At 39.9% G+C, this 15,121-nt stretch overlaps 1 pseudogene; it reads left to right on the top strand.

Annotated features, from left to right (window-relative positions):
* LOC136386340 (diacylglycerol kinase beta pseudogene) overlaps positions 1-15,121 on the top strand; it is a 63,960-nt pseudogene that overhangs the window by 3,049 nt on the left and 45,790 nt on the right.

Below are 15,121 nucleotides of genomic sequence, written 5' to 3'. Positions count from 1 at the left end.
TGTTCAGAGAAAACATCTCCAGGTTATTTTGACATTTGATTATGCTGCATTCCAATCACCCAAAGTTTAATTGTCTTCCGTCACCTTCTAACTGGTTTTCTTTGTGCCCCTCCCCTCCCCCAACCTTCTCCCTCTCCTCCCCCCTACCCCATAACCACCACACTCTTGTCCATGTCTCTGGGTCTCAGTTTTATGTCCCACCTATGTATGAAATCATATAGTTCTTAGTTTTTTCTGATTTACTTATTTCGCTCAGTATATAATGTTATCAAGGTCCATCCATGTTGTTGTAAATGATCCGATGTCATCATTTCTTATGGCTGAGTAGTATTCCATAGTACATATGTACCAAAGCTCTTTAATCCACTCGTCCACTGATGGACACTTGGGCTGTTTCCAGATCATACATATTTTCCGATGGCTTTCGGCGACCCGTGTTTTGGTCGTTCGACCCCCGCTGGGGTCGCGACCCATAGGTTGAGAACCGCTGTCTTAGAATAAGGAATTCAAAGTTCATCCCCATTATAACACTCTTTCTTATGGCTGCATAATACTCCATTGCATGGATAATCCACATTATGTTTATTCATTCTTCAGTCTGTGGGCTTTTAAATTGCTTCTATCATTGGCTGTTTTTGTTTGAATTGTGCTACTATGAACATGCACATTCATGTGCTTTTTAATGCTTGCTTTTATTTGGGGAAGTGTATCCCAAAAGTTGCATTGCTGCATTATATATTTATATTTAAGCTTCTCAGTAACCACCAAACCATCTTCAAGAACCACTGTACCATTTTAAAACCCCACCAACAATGCATAAAGTGTTTGCTTACTCCACTTTCCCCACAACACTGGTATTTTCCTTTATTCTAAGTTTTAGACATCCTAGTGGGTGTTACAGCTATTATTGCAGTTTTGATTTGCATTTCTTAATGACTACTGGTGTTGAGCCTATATCATCACGTGATCACGGGCCACTTGTGTATCTTCTTTGAAAACTGTTCATTCAAGTCATTTACTGATTTGTATTATTGGTCCTTTTGTCATTTGTTTGAAGTTGTAAGGGCTATTATGTCTTCAGGATACTAGACTCCCACTGAATGTATGATTCACCAATGTTTTCTCCCATTCCATAAGATAGCTTTTTTTGCTCTTGATAAGAGTCTTTTCATGGAAATAGATGATCATTTTGATGAAGACCCTTTATCCAGTTTTCAAACTGACTTTAGAGAGAGAGGGACAGGAAGAAAGAGAAACATCAATTTGTTGTTCCACTTACTTAAGCATTCATTGGTTGATTCCTGTTTAAGTGACTGAACCGGGGATTGAACCCACAACCTTGGCATATCAGACAGAGCTCTAACCAACTGAGCTACCCAGATGGGATGCTTTTTATCTATTTTTATATATTGTTTTCCTCTGTTGTTTTTGCTTTGGGTCTAATAATTAAGAAATCATTGCCAAGAGATCCAAGATGGTGGCAGAGTAGGTGGTTATTGCACTCACCTCCTCCCAGGACCAAACTGGAGTTACAACTAAATTCAAGAACAATCATCTTGCCCTGGCCTGTTGGCTCAGCGGTAGAGTGTCGGCCTGGCGTGCGGGGGACCCGGGTTCGATTCCCTGCCAGGGCACATAGGAGAGGCGCCCATTTGCTTCTCCACCCTGCCCCCCTCCTTCCTCTCTGTCTCTCTCTTCCCCTCCCGCAGCCAAGGCTCCATTGGAGCAAAGATGGCCCGGGCACTGGGGATGGCTCCTTGGCCTCTGCCCCAGGCACTAGAGTGGCTCTGGTCACCGCAGAGCAACGCCCCGGAGGGGCAGAGCATCGCCCCCTGGTGAGAAGAGCAGCCCCCCCTGGTGGGCGTGCCGGGTGGATCCCGGTCGGGCGCATGCGGGAGTCTGTCTGGCTGTCTCTCCCCGTTTCCAGCTTCAGAAAAATACAAAAAAAAAGTAAAAAAAAAAAACAAAGGGAAAAAAAAGAACAATCATCTTGAAAAACCAACTCAAAACTAAATAAAGAGGAGTCTTATAATCAAGGATTCACAGAAGAAGCCACATCGGACCCTTCTCACAGCAAGTGATATGTTTTTTTTTCTGATATATCTCCTTGGGCAAAGAAAACGAGGGAAAAGATAAACAAATGGGACTACATCAAAATAAAAAGATTTTTCACAGCAAGGGAAAACATCGACAAGATGAAAAGACAACCCACTGGATGGGAGAACATATTCGCTGACACATCTGATAAGGAATAAATATCCAAAATTTATAAAGAACTTATAAAGCTCAACACCAAACACACAAACTCTCATGGACACAGACATCAGTGAGGTGATTGTCCAGAGGGGAGAAGGTGTAGGAGGGCATGGGGACATAAATGGTGAGGGATGAAGACTTGACTTGGGGGAGTCATGATCACACAATATGGTGTACAGAGATGTGTTATAGAATTGAGCGCCTGAATCCTGTATAATTGTGTTAACTAGTGCCACCTGAATAAATTTAATAAATAAATTCAATGAAAACATCATTTAAAAATTATTGCCAAATCCAAAGTCATGAAGGTTTACTCGTATGTTCTCTTCCATGAGGTTTATAATGTTAGCTCTTATATTTAATTGTGTACATTTTGAGTTGAGTCACTGTTTGTGTATGGCACACCTTAAGTCTCTAACTTTATTCATTTCATGTGGATACAGTTGTCCCAGAGGCCCTTTCTGAAGAGTCTATTCTTACCTCCATTGAATGGTCATCATCAATCATCCACTGTTGTTCTTCCAAGAGCCAACAAAATGCTGAGCAAATTAGAAGTCAAACATAAACCGTTGGCTTAACATCAACATCACTTGATAATGTAGGCAATATGAAAGTGTGATCAGTCTGAATAAAATATTGAAGCATTGCTTCCCAATCTTAGATGAAAGAAATAAAACGTAATTCAAAACAGAAAAAAAATGTAACAGAGCTGGCTGTAAATTCAGGCAGGTATAAAGAAAGTAAAATATGTTTTTCTGAAATGCAAAGGGAAGACAGAGTGATGAAAAGAGAGTGAAAACAAATAAGATTCTCCCACTTTAAAATCACATAGTATGTCTGTGCTGCACAGTGGAAAGAAGCATGACTTTAATTTCCTTCATAAATTTTATATTTTATAAAAATTATTTCACAGCGTATTTATTACTTTTATAAGTAGAACAAAGACTCAACTGTAGAATGTAAGTTAATGAAGAGTGCTCCATATGAAATTATTTCTGGGAAGTGGAGTGCTCTTTATTGCTAACCTCAGGAAGGATAACTTGAAAATGCATTAAGTCTTCTTGGCAATACTGTAAAAAATGAAAACATGGTGTAATCCTCTGCAGATACATGTCATCTGATACCTGTGTTTTCATGTAGTTGGATGAGAAGTAAAAAGCATAGGGTTGATTCCCCTTAAAAGTTTAATACAGACAAGTTTAATGTTAGTGATAGAAATGCCAAAAGGTATTATAACTCAATCTTGGTTATTTGTGGGCTCAGAAGTTAGTCCATTGATGCCCTCTGTTCCTGTATGTTTCTTGTTTTACAAACATTTAGGCAGTGTCGTTAGGAAGCCACCAGATGGAGATGTTGGGCTGCCACTCTTAAGATCAGCCAGGCTCTCCTTGACACATACAGTGGTTCCAACTTTAGTAGGATTTATTTACAATGCAGACTTCCAGTGCCCACCCACAGAGTCGACTGGTAGGCCTGGGATAGAACCAAGGATCCTGGATTTTAACACTCCCTGTTCCAGTGATTTTGATATAGGTGGTCCCATGCATCACACTTTGAGAAACTCAGATGTAAATGGTAACTGAAACCATAGGCCTATATGGGAACATTTAGGGAAAGGGTATAAACTGAGGAGAAACCACAGTATTACTGAGTCCCTAGGAATGTCATTATGCGAGGGCTCACTTGAGGAGAAAAACTAGCAATGGCAACAAGAAGTTGACAGAATGAAAGGATAGCTGGAGGGCATGCAGTTATAAAAGTGCAAAGAACATGTAGGGAGTGAAAAGAGAGAGAGAAAGAGAGAGAGAGAGAGCTCAAACAGACTTCACACTGTGTTTTCCTTTTGTTCAACTATGTCGTCTTTGACTTTTTCTGGAGAAATACTGCCTTAAAGAATGAGAATGACTGTGATGTTTGGATTAGTCTAAATAATTCTTCCCTTGAAATAAATGTTATATTCTCCAACCAAGATCCACGTATATTAGAAAAACGTTTTGTTGCAGCCTAATGATTAAAATATTAAGTTGTGATGCTTTGAAATATAGTGTAGTTTGCTTTCCATGTTTGATATTCAGCAAATTGTATACCATGAGTTCAAAAAGTGGTCATAATAATAGCAACACAGAATTATTATACTTACTATAATATAATAACAATAATATATGGTTATGATTATAAAAATATAATCACATTATTATTAATATTTGAGCGCTTGCTTTATATTACTGAGTGCTTACAAGCAAGCTTAGGCATTATCTCACTTAATTTCACCCAAATATTCTGAGACAGATACTATTATTATTATGCCTTTAAGATAGTAACAAAGTCACTGAGGTTTAGGGAAGTCATGAGGTTAGCTCAAATAAGTAAATCAGAAAAAGCTGAGAACCATACGATTTCACACATAGGTGAGATACAAAACTGACACTCATGGACACAGATAGAAGTGAACTGGTAACCGGGGGAGGTGGATAAAGAGAGTCGAATATAAGGTGACAGAAAACGATTTGACTTGGGGTGATAGGCACACAACATAAACAGTCCAAATGCTATAGAGATGTTTACCTGAGACCTGGGTGCTCTTATTGATCAAATGTCACCCCATTAAATTTAACTTCTAAATAAAAGAAAAAGAAGTTAGCTCAATGTCTCACAGTTTATAAGGGGTGAAGCCTCACTTAATTTTGTGCTGGATTTTCAGTTTATGTTTAGAGCATTTTTATAAGTTTCTCTTTAAAACAACCCAATGTAGTCAAGGTTTTTTAAATTATTTTATTGTGTTTTACATAGATTCTAGTGTCCCTCGGAATACATCCTCCCCTCCCCCGGGTTGCCCAGTATATCCCCCCTGCCCCCCTCTCCGTAATGCCCTCCCCCCTTCCCTCCAGGATTTGCTTTTCTGCTCTCATCCCATCCTATCACCCTATCATCCCCTTTCCCCATTGCGCTTTCCTTCTGGATCCTTTGATCCCACCTCTGTCTCTATTCCGCTCCTCAGTTCATATTGTTTGTCGGATTCCTCAGGTGTGTGAGGTCATATATTTTACTTTCTCTGCCTGGCTTATTTCACTTAACATAATACTTTCCAGGTCCATCCATGTTGTCGCAAAAAAATAATATTTCCTTCTTTTTCATGTCCCCCTAGTATTCCATTGTGTATACGTACCATTGCCTTTTAATCCACTTGTCCACTGACGGACACTTGGGTTGTTTCCAGATCTTGGCTATTGTAAACAATGCTGCCATGAACATGGGGGTGCATTTCTCCTTTTGATTCGTTGATGTGGTGTTCTTGGGATATATTCCTAGAAGTGGGATGGCTAGGTCAAAAAGCAGTTCGATTTTTAATTTTTTGAGTAATCTCCATACTGTTTTCCACAGTGGCTGCACCAGTCTTCATTCCCATCAGCAGTGCAGGAGAGTTCCCCTTTCTCCACATCCTCGCCAGCCCTTATTCTGTGTTGCTTTGTTGATGAGCACCATTCTGACTGGTGTGAGTTGGTATCTCACTGTGGTTTTAATTTGCATTTCTATAGTGATTAGTGATGTTGAGCATCTTTTATCTGCCTATTGGCCATCTGTATGTCCTTTTTGATAGTGTCTATTCATTTCTTTTGCCCATTTTTGACTGGACTGTTTATCTTCCTGGTGTTGAGTTTTACAAATTCTTTATAAATTTTGGTTATTAACCCCTTATCAGATGTATTGTCAAATATGTTCTCCCAATGTGTGGTTTGTCTTTTTATTTTGTTCATATTGTCTTTAGATGTGCAAAAGCTTTTCAGTTTGATATAGTCCCATTTGTTCATCCTGTCCTTTATTTCCCTTGTGCATGGAGATAAATCAGCAAATATATTGCTGCAAGTGATGTCAGAGAGCTTATTGCCTGTTTTCCTCCAGGATGCTTATGGATTCATGACTTACATTTAAGTCTTTTATCCATTTTAAGTGGATTTTTGTGAATGGTGTAACTTTGGTGGTCTAGTTTCATCTTTTTGCAAGTAGCTGTCCAATTTTCCCAACACTATTTGTTAAAGAGGTATGCTATTACCAACCTTGTCAAATATCAATAGTTCATAAAGGGGTGGGTTTATTTCTGGATTCTCTATTCTGTTCCATTGATCTATATGCCTGTTCTTATGCCAGTACCAAGCTGTTTTGAGTAGAATGGCCATGTAGTATAACTTCATATCAGAAAGTGTGATACCTCCCATTTTATTCTTCCTTTTCAAGATTGCTGACACTATTCCTGTTCTTTTTTGGTTCCATATGAATTTTCGGAATATTTGTTCTATATCTTTGAAGGATGTCCTCGGTATTTTAATAGGAATTGCATTGAATTTATAAATTGCTTTGAGTAATATGACATTTTAATGATGCTTATTCTTCCTAGCCATGAACACGGTATATGCTTCCACTTGTTTGTATCTTCCTTGATTTCTTTTATCAGTGTTATATAATTTTCCGAGTACAAGTCTTTAACCTCCTTGGCTAAATTTACTCCTAGGTATTTTATTTTTTTGTTGCAATACTGAAGGGGATTGTTTTCTTAATTTCTCTTTCAGATAGATCATTGTTGGTGTATAAAAATGCCTCTGATTTCTGAGTATTAATTTTATATCCTGACACATTACTGAATTCAATTATCAGGTCCAGTAGTTTTTTGACTGCGACTTTAGGGTTTTCTATGTACACTATCATATCATCAGCAAATAATGATTGTTTTACTTCTTTTTTTCCAATTTGGATGCCTTTTATTTCTTCTTCTTGTCTGATTGCTGTGGCTAGGACTTCCAGAACTGTATTGAATAAGAGTGGTGAAAGGGGGTATCCCTGCCTTGTTCCTGATCTTAAGGGGATTGCTTTTAACTTTTGCCTATTGAGTATGATATTGGCTGTGAGCCTGTCATAGATGGCCTTTATCATGTTGAGGTGTGTTCCCTGTATTCCCACTTTGCTGAGAGTTTTAATAATAAATGGGTGCTAGATTTTATTTTATGTTTTTTCTGCATCTATTGATATTATCATGTGGTTTTTGTCCTTCCTTTTGTTTATGTGATGAATCACATTGACTGATTTGCAAATATTGTACCAGCCTTGCCCGCCAAAATAAATCCCACTTGATCGTGATGTATGATTTTTTTCATGTATTGCTGGATCCGGCTTGCTAATTTTTCGTTAAGAATTTTAGCATCTAAATTCATCAGGGATATTGGCCTATAGTTTTCTTTCCTTGTGTTGTCTTTGCCTGGTTTTGGAGTCAGAATTATGCTTGCCTCATAAAAGGAGCTTGGAAGTTTCCCCTCCTCTTGAATTTTTTGAAATAGCTTGAGAAGGATAGGAGTTAGTTCTTCTTTGAATATTTGGTAGAATTCACTAGTGAAGCCGTTAGGTCCCGGACTTTTGTTAGTTGGAAGTTTTTTGATAACTGTTTCGATCTCATTTGTTGTAATTTGTCTGTTTAGATTTTCTGATTCTTCCAGATTGATTTTTAAAAGATTATATGTTTCAAGGAATTTGTCCATTTCATCTAGGTTTTCTAATTTTTTGCTATACAGTTCTTCATAGTATTTTCTTACAATCCTTTGTATTTCTTTTGTGTCAGTTGTTATTTCTCCACTCTCATTTCTAATTTTATTTATTTGAGTGCTCTCTCTTTTTTTCTTGGTGAGTCTGGCTAAGGGTTCATCGATCTTGTTTACTTTTTCAAAGAACCAGCTCTTGGTTTCATTGATCTTCTGTATTTTTTTTTAGTGTTTATATCATTTATTTCCGCTCTGATCTTTTTTATTTCCTTCCATTTCTTCTAGGCTTTATTTGCTGTTCTTTTCTTAGTTCTTTTAGTTGCAGGATTAAGTTGTTTATTTTAACTTTTTCTAGCTTCTTAAGGTATGCCTGTAATGCTGCGAATTTCCCTCTCAGGACTGCTTTTGCTGTGTCCCACACATTTTCAGTTGTTGTATGCTCATTTTCATTTGTTTCAAGGAAAGTTTTGACTTCTTGATTGATCTCATTGTTGACCCATTAATTATTTAATAACATGGTGTTTAGTTTCCAAGTGTTTGAGTGTTTTTCAGTTTTCTTATTGTAGTTGATTTCTAGTTTCATGCCACTGTGGTCAGACAAGATGCTTGATATGGTTTCAAGATTCTTATATTTGTTGAGACTCATTTTATGCCTTAATATGTGGTCTATCCTAGAGAATGTACCATGAGCACTTGAAAAGAATGTATATTCCGCTGCTTTAGGGTTAAAGGTTCTGAAGATATCTATTAAATCCAGTTGATCTAGTGTGTCCCTTAATTCTGCTGTTTCTTTGTTAATTTTCTTTCTTGGGGATCTATCCATTGATGTTAGCGGGGTATTGTAATCCCCTACTATTATAGTATTGCTGTTGATCTCTCCCTTTATGTCTATCAAAATCTGTTTTATATTATTAGGTGCTCCTATATTAGGTGCTAATGTATTTATAATGGTTATCTCTTCCTGTTGGATTGCTCCCTTTATCATTATGTAGTGACCTTCTTTATGCCTTACAAAAGTCTTTGTTTTAATGTCTATTTTGTCAGATATAAGTATTGCTACCCCAGCTTTTTTTTTCATTTCCATCTGCATGATATATTTTTTTCATCCTTTTACTTTCAGTCTATGTGTATCTTTTGTGTTGAGGTTGGTCTCCTGAGAAAGCATATGTACGGGTCCTGTTTTCTTATCCATTCAGCTACCCTATGTCTTTTGATTGGAGCATTTTATTCATTTACATTTAAGGTTATTAATGATATGTAGTTGTTTATTGCCATTTTTTCCTTTAAATCTATATTCCTCTTTTAATATATATATTCCTGCTTTGTTCTGTCTACAGCAGGCCCCTCAAGATTTCTTGCAATATTGGTTTGGTTGTAATGAATTCCTTGAATTTCTTTTTCATCTGGGAAGCTTTTTATTTCTCCTTTAATTTTAAAACATAGTGTTCTTGGATAAAAAAAAGTCTTGGTTGTAGGTTCTTGTTCTGCATTACTTTAAATATTTCTTGCCAATCCCTTCTGGCTTCAAGTGTTTCTGTTGAGAAGTTGGATGTCATCCTTATGGGTGTTCCTTTGAGGATAATTGACTGTTTTTCTCTTACAACTATTAATATTCTTTCTTTATTTCTTAGCTTTGGTATTTTGATTATGATATGTCTTGGTGTGGGTCTCTTTGGGTTCTTTTTTAATGAGGATCTTTCTGCTTCTTGAATTTGTGTGACTCTTTCCTGCATCAATTTAGGGAAATTTTCAGCTATAATTTTTTCAAAAAGCTTCTCTAGTCCTTGTTCTTTCTCTTCTCCTTCAGGAACCCCTATGATGCGGCTGTTATTTCTCTTCATGTTGTCACAGAGCTCTCTTAGAGTTTCCTCAGACTTCTTAATCCTCTTTTCTTTTTGCTTTTCTGTTTCCGTGCTTTCACTGATCTTGTCTTCTAAGTCACTGATTCGATCCTCTGCTTCATTCACCCAGCCTGCTTTTAATTCCTTCTAGTGTAGTCTTCATTTCTGATACTGTGTTTGACATTTCTGCCTGGTTCTTCTCTATGATTTCCGTGTCCTTTTTGATGCTTACAATTTCTTTATTAAGGTGTTAAATCCATCCATTGTAGCTTTGAGATCCTTAAGCATCCTAACAATCATTATTTTATACTCTGCATCCGGTAATTTGAATACTTCTGACTCATCCAAAATTTTTCAGAGGATTTATGTTGTTGAAGCATATGACTTATGCTTCTCTGCCTTCCCATTATCTTCCAGTTGTGTTCTCCTTACCTAGTAGAGCTGCTTTGAAGTCTTGATTTGTTTGTTTTCTTCTCAGTTTTCTTAAATCAGTGGTAATCTTGTTTACTGATCACAGCAGGGGGTTCGTTTGAAATTGTATCCAGGTATGTAGTGGGTGTAATCCGAGATTCTGAAGGCATGATCTGCCAGCTTTTCTCTTGGGGGGGGGGGAGTGTGCTTTCTCTGCTTCCAGGGGGAGGTGTATCTCAGATCTCCATGGAGACCTGAGTTACTGCCCCTCCTCCCTACTTCCTGTTTTCAGCGATGTTTGGTTGTGTTGATTGGAGCTGGAGAGCTTTCTGGAGGTGGGTCACCTGGAACCACTTTAGGCTTGTGCTGTGTGGAGGGATCAACCCCTCTCCCAGCTATGGCTGCCTCCTCACTGGATGAGTCAGCTTCTCAGGTCACACATGCATTCCTCTGCTTGTCACCGTCTGTCTCTCTCTCTCCTCTTTCCTTTTGGAAGACAAGCCAGCCCTCTCAGCACACCTCGTTCCCAGGTCCCCAGGCAAGTGGCTGTGAGCAATATTTTCTGCTCTTTTCTTTGTAATGAGAGCCCTTCTGGGTTCTCAGCCTCAACTCCCCCTTTGCTCCTGGAAACTGGGGAGCCCACCTGCCTCTGCATACCCTACCAGGCTAGGTGTGGCTTCTTCTTTGCTTTCTGGTTTTTGAGACCTGTTCTTGTCATCTAAAGTTGGTTTTTCACACTGATTGTTCCTAAATTAATTTGTAATCCAGTTTGGTAGTGTGAGCTGGAAGTCTGTGCTTCTGCCTACTCTGCTGCCATCTGGTATTTTCTCAAGTTTTTATATTAATTTTGGAAAGCCATAGATTGTAGGGACTCCTAGCTCTCCACCTAAAATCTTCATTCTCCTCATCTTCCAGGGCCCCCATCAAGGTGTCCATCCTCAGCTTCCCTTGCTGTTAGGTGTAACCACGCAACTGAGATTTCAGCAATGGGATGTCAGGGGAAATGACATAAGCTCCTGCCAGGCCTATCTCTAAGAATCTCGTATCTGGTGCAACTCCGTGTGCTTGTACCCCTTTAGCAAACTGTAATGGAGGCCACCTATGGGGCACTGGGTGGGAGCCACATGTTGAAGGTACAGGGTTCCCAATAGCCCAGGTCATTTGCGGAAGTGCATGGACAAAGTCCACCAGGAGGACCTTTTTGTTTTCCCAGTGTTGTTACAGGAGAAATGAATGAACTACTTTTGAGTCATTATACATGTTTGGATTTAAATGTTACAACAGTAACTGTCTACAAGTCTGTATTCCCGGCAAGACAAAGGGGAAAGAGCAAAGGGAGAAGCCAGCCATATCTGTCCGTTCATGAAGGTCTCCTAGAAATGCCAGCAGCAGCATCTGGGCCATATGTCGTAGCCAGCCTGGGGGTTGATCTAGATCCTGTTCCCACCTCTAGATGCAACAGGGTCAAGGTTCTGGTAGTAAGAACAAAAGGATGAAGGATAGAGTGGTTCAGTAGAATCAGGACCTGCCAAAGTCCCTATGTTAAATTACCTTCATAAATTGTCCAAATCCTTTGTGGAAGGCAGGTTTTTAGGCTGCTCTCCTGAAAATTCGGATGCATGGTCTTTCAGGTTGTTGAACTACTGTTCTATGCTCTATCGAGGGTGGCCTTTTTTTCTTTTCATCTGGCCTGATCCACCTGAACTCTTCCATGGACTTATCGTTTCACAACTTTTAGGTGTACCTCAAAACGTCAAAGACAGTACCTCCTTCAATTAACTTGCTTTGAAATTTACATGGAAAATGGCAGATTTGTAAAGGACTTCCCTGTCTCCCATCACACTCCACAAACCACTTTCTGTGTTATTGGAAGATGCAAACACTGCTAGAGACCACGATTCAGAGCCAAAGACACATCTTATTTCCAGAGCAGCAAAGTAAGACAGAACAGTGTCAGGTGAGAGTCTGTGGAAAACAACGGACCACAATATCAAAGGTCTGATCCTAGCTGTCCAGTGAAGCACTGTGCATGTTGAGTTAGGAGTTGTACTCTTTCATCCTCAGTCTCGTAAATTATAAAGTGGAGCTATGCGACTTCCTCTCCCAGAGGGTTATTAAGACAAGTAAACGAATCCTGGGTTTGTATGCTTTCAAAGGGCAATAAAGCTTACGAATGTGTGGTTTCTATTTATACATAAACCGTGATCAATTTGAATGATAAATTCTAAGTCTGCTTGGCAGAGTTATTCGGGTTTCTGGCATAGTGGAAGCGAGTCAAAATAGCACACAGAATGATTGGATTACAGTGTAGTGAGAGGAGAGGGGGCGCACAAGTCACAGTGGGAGGCAAAGGGAGGAGTGCCGACCAAGACTCGACAGAGAAGTCAGCTGAGCTTGTCCAAAGGTCCAGCGAAACAAAATAGAAATGCTGTGCTTGAGGAAACTTCAAGAAAAGGGAGTCAGACAAGGTAAGATGCTCGGGGTTCTCGTAGGTAGTGTAGACCCTATTGGGGAGGCTCTGAGGAATCACTGAAGGACCTTAAGCATTTCAGTGTAATCTAATATCTGAGGATTCGAACTTCTACACATCTGACTTGCAATCTTTGGTCTGTCTCTCTGCCTCCCTGCTTCTCACTTCTGAAAAATATAAATAAATAAATAAATAATAAGGGTGGCACAATTAATTTTCAGTGGAAAGAAAAAAGCAATGGAGCCTTGGCCCTGGCCAGTTGGCTCAGTGGTAGAGCGTTGGCCTGGCGTGTGGGGAACCTGGGTTCGATTCCCGGCCAGGGCACATAGGAGAAGCGCCCATTTGCTTCTCCACCCCCCCTCCTTCCTCTCTGTCTCTCTCTTCCCCTCCTGCAGCCGGGGCTCCATTGGAGCAAAAATGGCCCGGGCGCTGGGGATGGCTCCTTGGCCTCTGCCCCAGGCGCTAGAGTGGCTGTGGTCACGGCAGAGCGACGCCCGGAGGGGCAGAGCATCGCCCCCTGGTGGGCAGAGCGTCGCCCCTGGTGGGCGTGCCGGGTGGATCCCGGTCGGGCGCATGCGAGAGTCTGTCTGACTGTTTCTCCCCATTTCCAGCTTCAGAGAAATATAAAAAAAAAACCCATCTAAAAAACACATAAGGGGAAACTTTTATGGCCCAAGGGTTAAGGTAATTTTATTTTAAAAGGCCTAGAAGAGAAAATTCGACTACATCAAAATTTAAAACTTTGCTGCCTCAAAGGACATGATCAACAGAGAGAACAGACAACTCATGGGATGGAAGAAAATACTTTCAAATAATGTATCTGATGAAAGATGAAAATCCTGGACAAATAAAGAACTCCTACAACTCAAACACCACCACTACCACCACCACAACCACAACCACAACAAGAACAACAACAACAAAAACCTGATTAAAAAATTGGCAGAGGACTTGAGTCGACAGCTCTCAAAGAAAGCATACTAATTGCAAATAAGCACATGAAAAGGTGTTCAGCCTGACTAAAGATTAGGGAAATGTACATCAAAACCATAATGAGATAATACTTCACATTCATTAGGGTGCCTTTTATTTACCTTTTTGTATTTTTCTGAAGTGAGAAACAGGGAGGCAGAGAGACAGACTCCCACATGCGCCCAACTGGGATCCCCCAGCATGTCCACTAGGGGGCAATGCTCTGCCCATCTGGGGCATTGCTCCATTGCAACCAGAGCCATTCTAGCGCCTAAGGCAGATGCCATGGAGTCATTCTCAGTGCCTAGGCCAACTTTGCTCCAATGGAGCCCTGGCTGCAGGAGGGGAAGAGAGAGATAGAAAGGAGAGGGGGAAGGGTGGAGAAGTAGATGGGCGCCTCTCCTGTGTGCTCTGACTGGGAATCAAACCCAGGACATCCACACTCCGGGCTGACACTCTACCACTGAACCAACCAGCCAGGGCCAGGGTGCTCGTTATTTTTTAAAAAGCATATTAACAAGTGTTGTCATGGATGTGAAAAAAATGGAAACTTTGTGCATTGCTGATGGAAGTGTGAAATGGTGCAGTCGTTGTGGGAAACAGCATGCAGTTACTCAAAAATTGAAAAGATAGTTCATCTACAACCTAACAACATTACTTTTCAGTATATACTCAAAAGAAGTGAAAAGAGAGTCAAATAGATATTTGTACTCCCATGTTCACACAGCATAATTCATAATAGATGAAAGGTAGAAGCAGCCTAAGTGTCCATCAATGAAGGAACGGGAAAAAATAGTGGTATGTACCTACAATGGATTTTTGTTTTCAATTTCAGTTGACAGTCAATATTATTTTATACTAGTTTCAGGTGTACAGCATAATGATTAGACATGCATATAACTTACTAGGTGATTCCCCTTCCCCCAATAATTCTAATCCTCACCTGGCACTATACATAGTTATTTCAATATTACTGACTAAAATACCTGTGTTGTTTACACCCTCATGACTGTTTTGCAATCACCAATTTGTACTTAATCTCTTCACCCTTTTCATGTAGTCTGCCAATGCCCCTCCTGTCTGTCAACCATCAGTTTGTTCTCTGTATCTACAAGTCTGTTTCTCTCTTCCAGAAATTTGGAATCTGAACACTAACACATAGTCTCCTATCTTGGGGGCTGCCACAGACCAGCGCGGCTCCTAATAACGGTGCAGAATTAAGGAAATATACTCATCAAGAAAAAAATGGGACAGGAAGGACCCTTCAAATACTGATGGCAATATCCGAGTGCCCCATAGCTCCAGTTTGCTTTATTATATAGCCATATGCAAATCAAGGAAGTCCTTGATACAAAGTTACACTTCCAAGGCTAAAACAGGAACTCTCCCAAAGCATAAACAGGATGCATTAGTGAAATCTACCAACATCTAAACAAACAAAGAGTAAGAGGAAGGGCATGTAAATTGCTTCCAGCAACTTAAGGAAGCAAGTGAAGTGGGTGCAAATACTCAGCATCATAGCCAAATATGGAGATGGAGGGGGGAGAACTTACCTTTTCACTAAGCCTCGAATCTACAATGGCTTTCTGCCATTTATGGTCCACAACAGGGGGCACTAGACATTTCAGTTTCAGTTTCTACCCTCT

The sequence above is a fragment of the Saccopteryx leptura genome, chromosome X (assembly GCF_036850995.1).
Source record: "Saccopteryx leptura isolate mSacLep1 chromosome X, mSacLep1_pri_phased_curated, whole genome shotgun sequence".
Classification (NCBI taxonomy): domain Eukaryota; kingdom Metazoa; phylum Chordata; class Mammalia; order Chiroptera; family Emballonuridae; genus Saccopteryx; species Saccopteryx leptura.
This window is presented reverse-complemented; position numbering and strand designations above follow the sequence as displayed.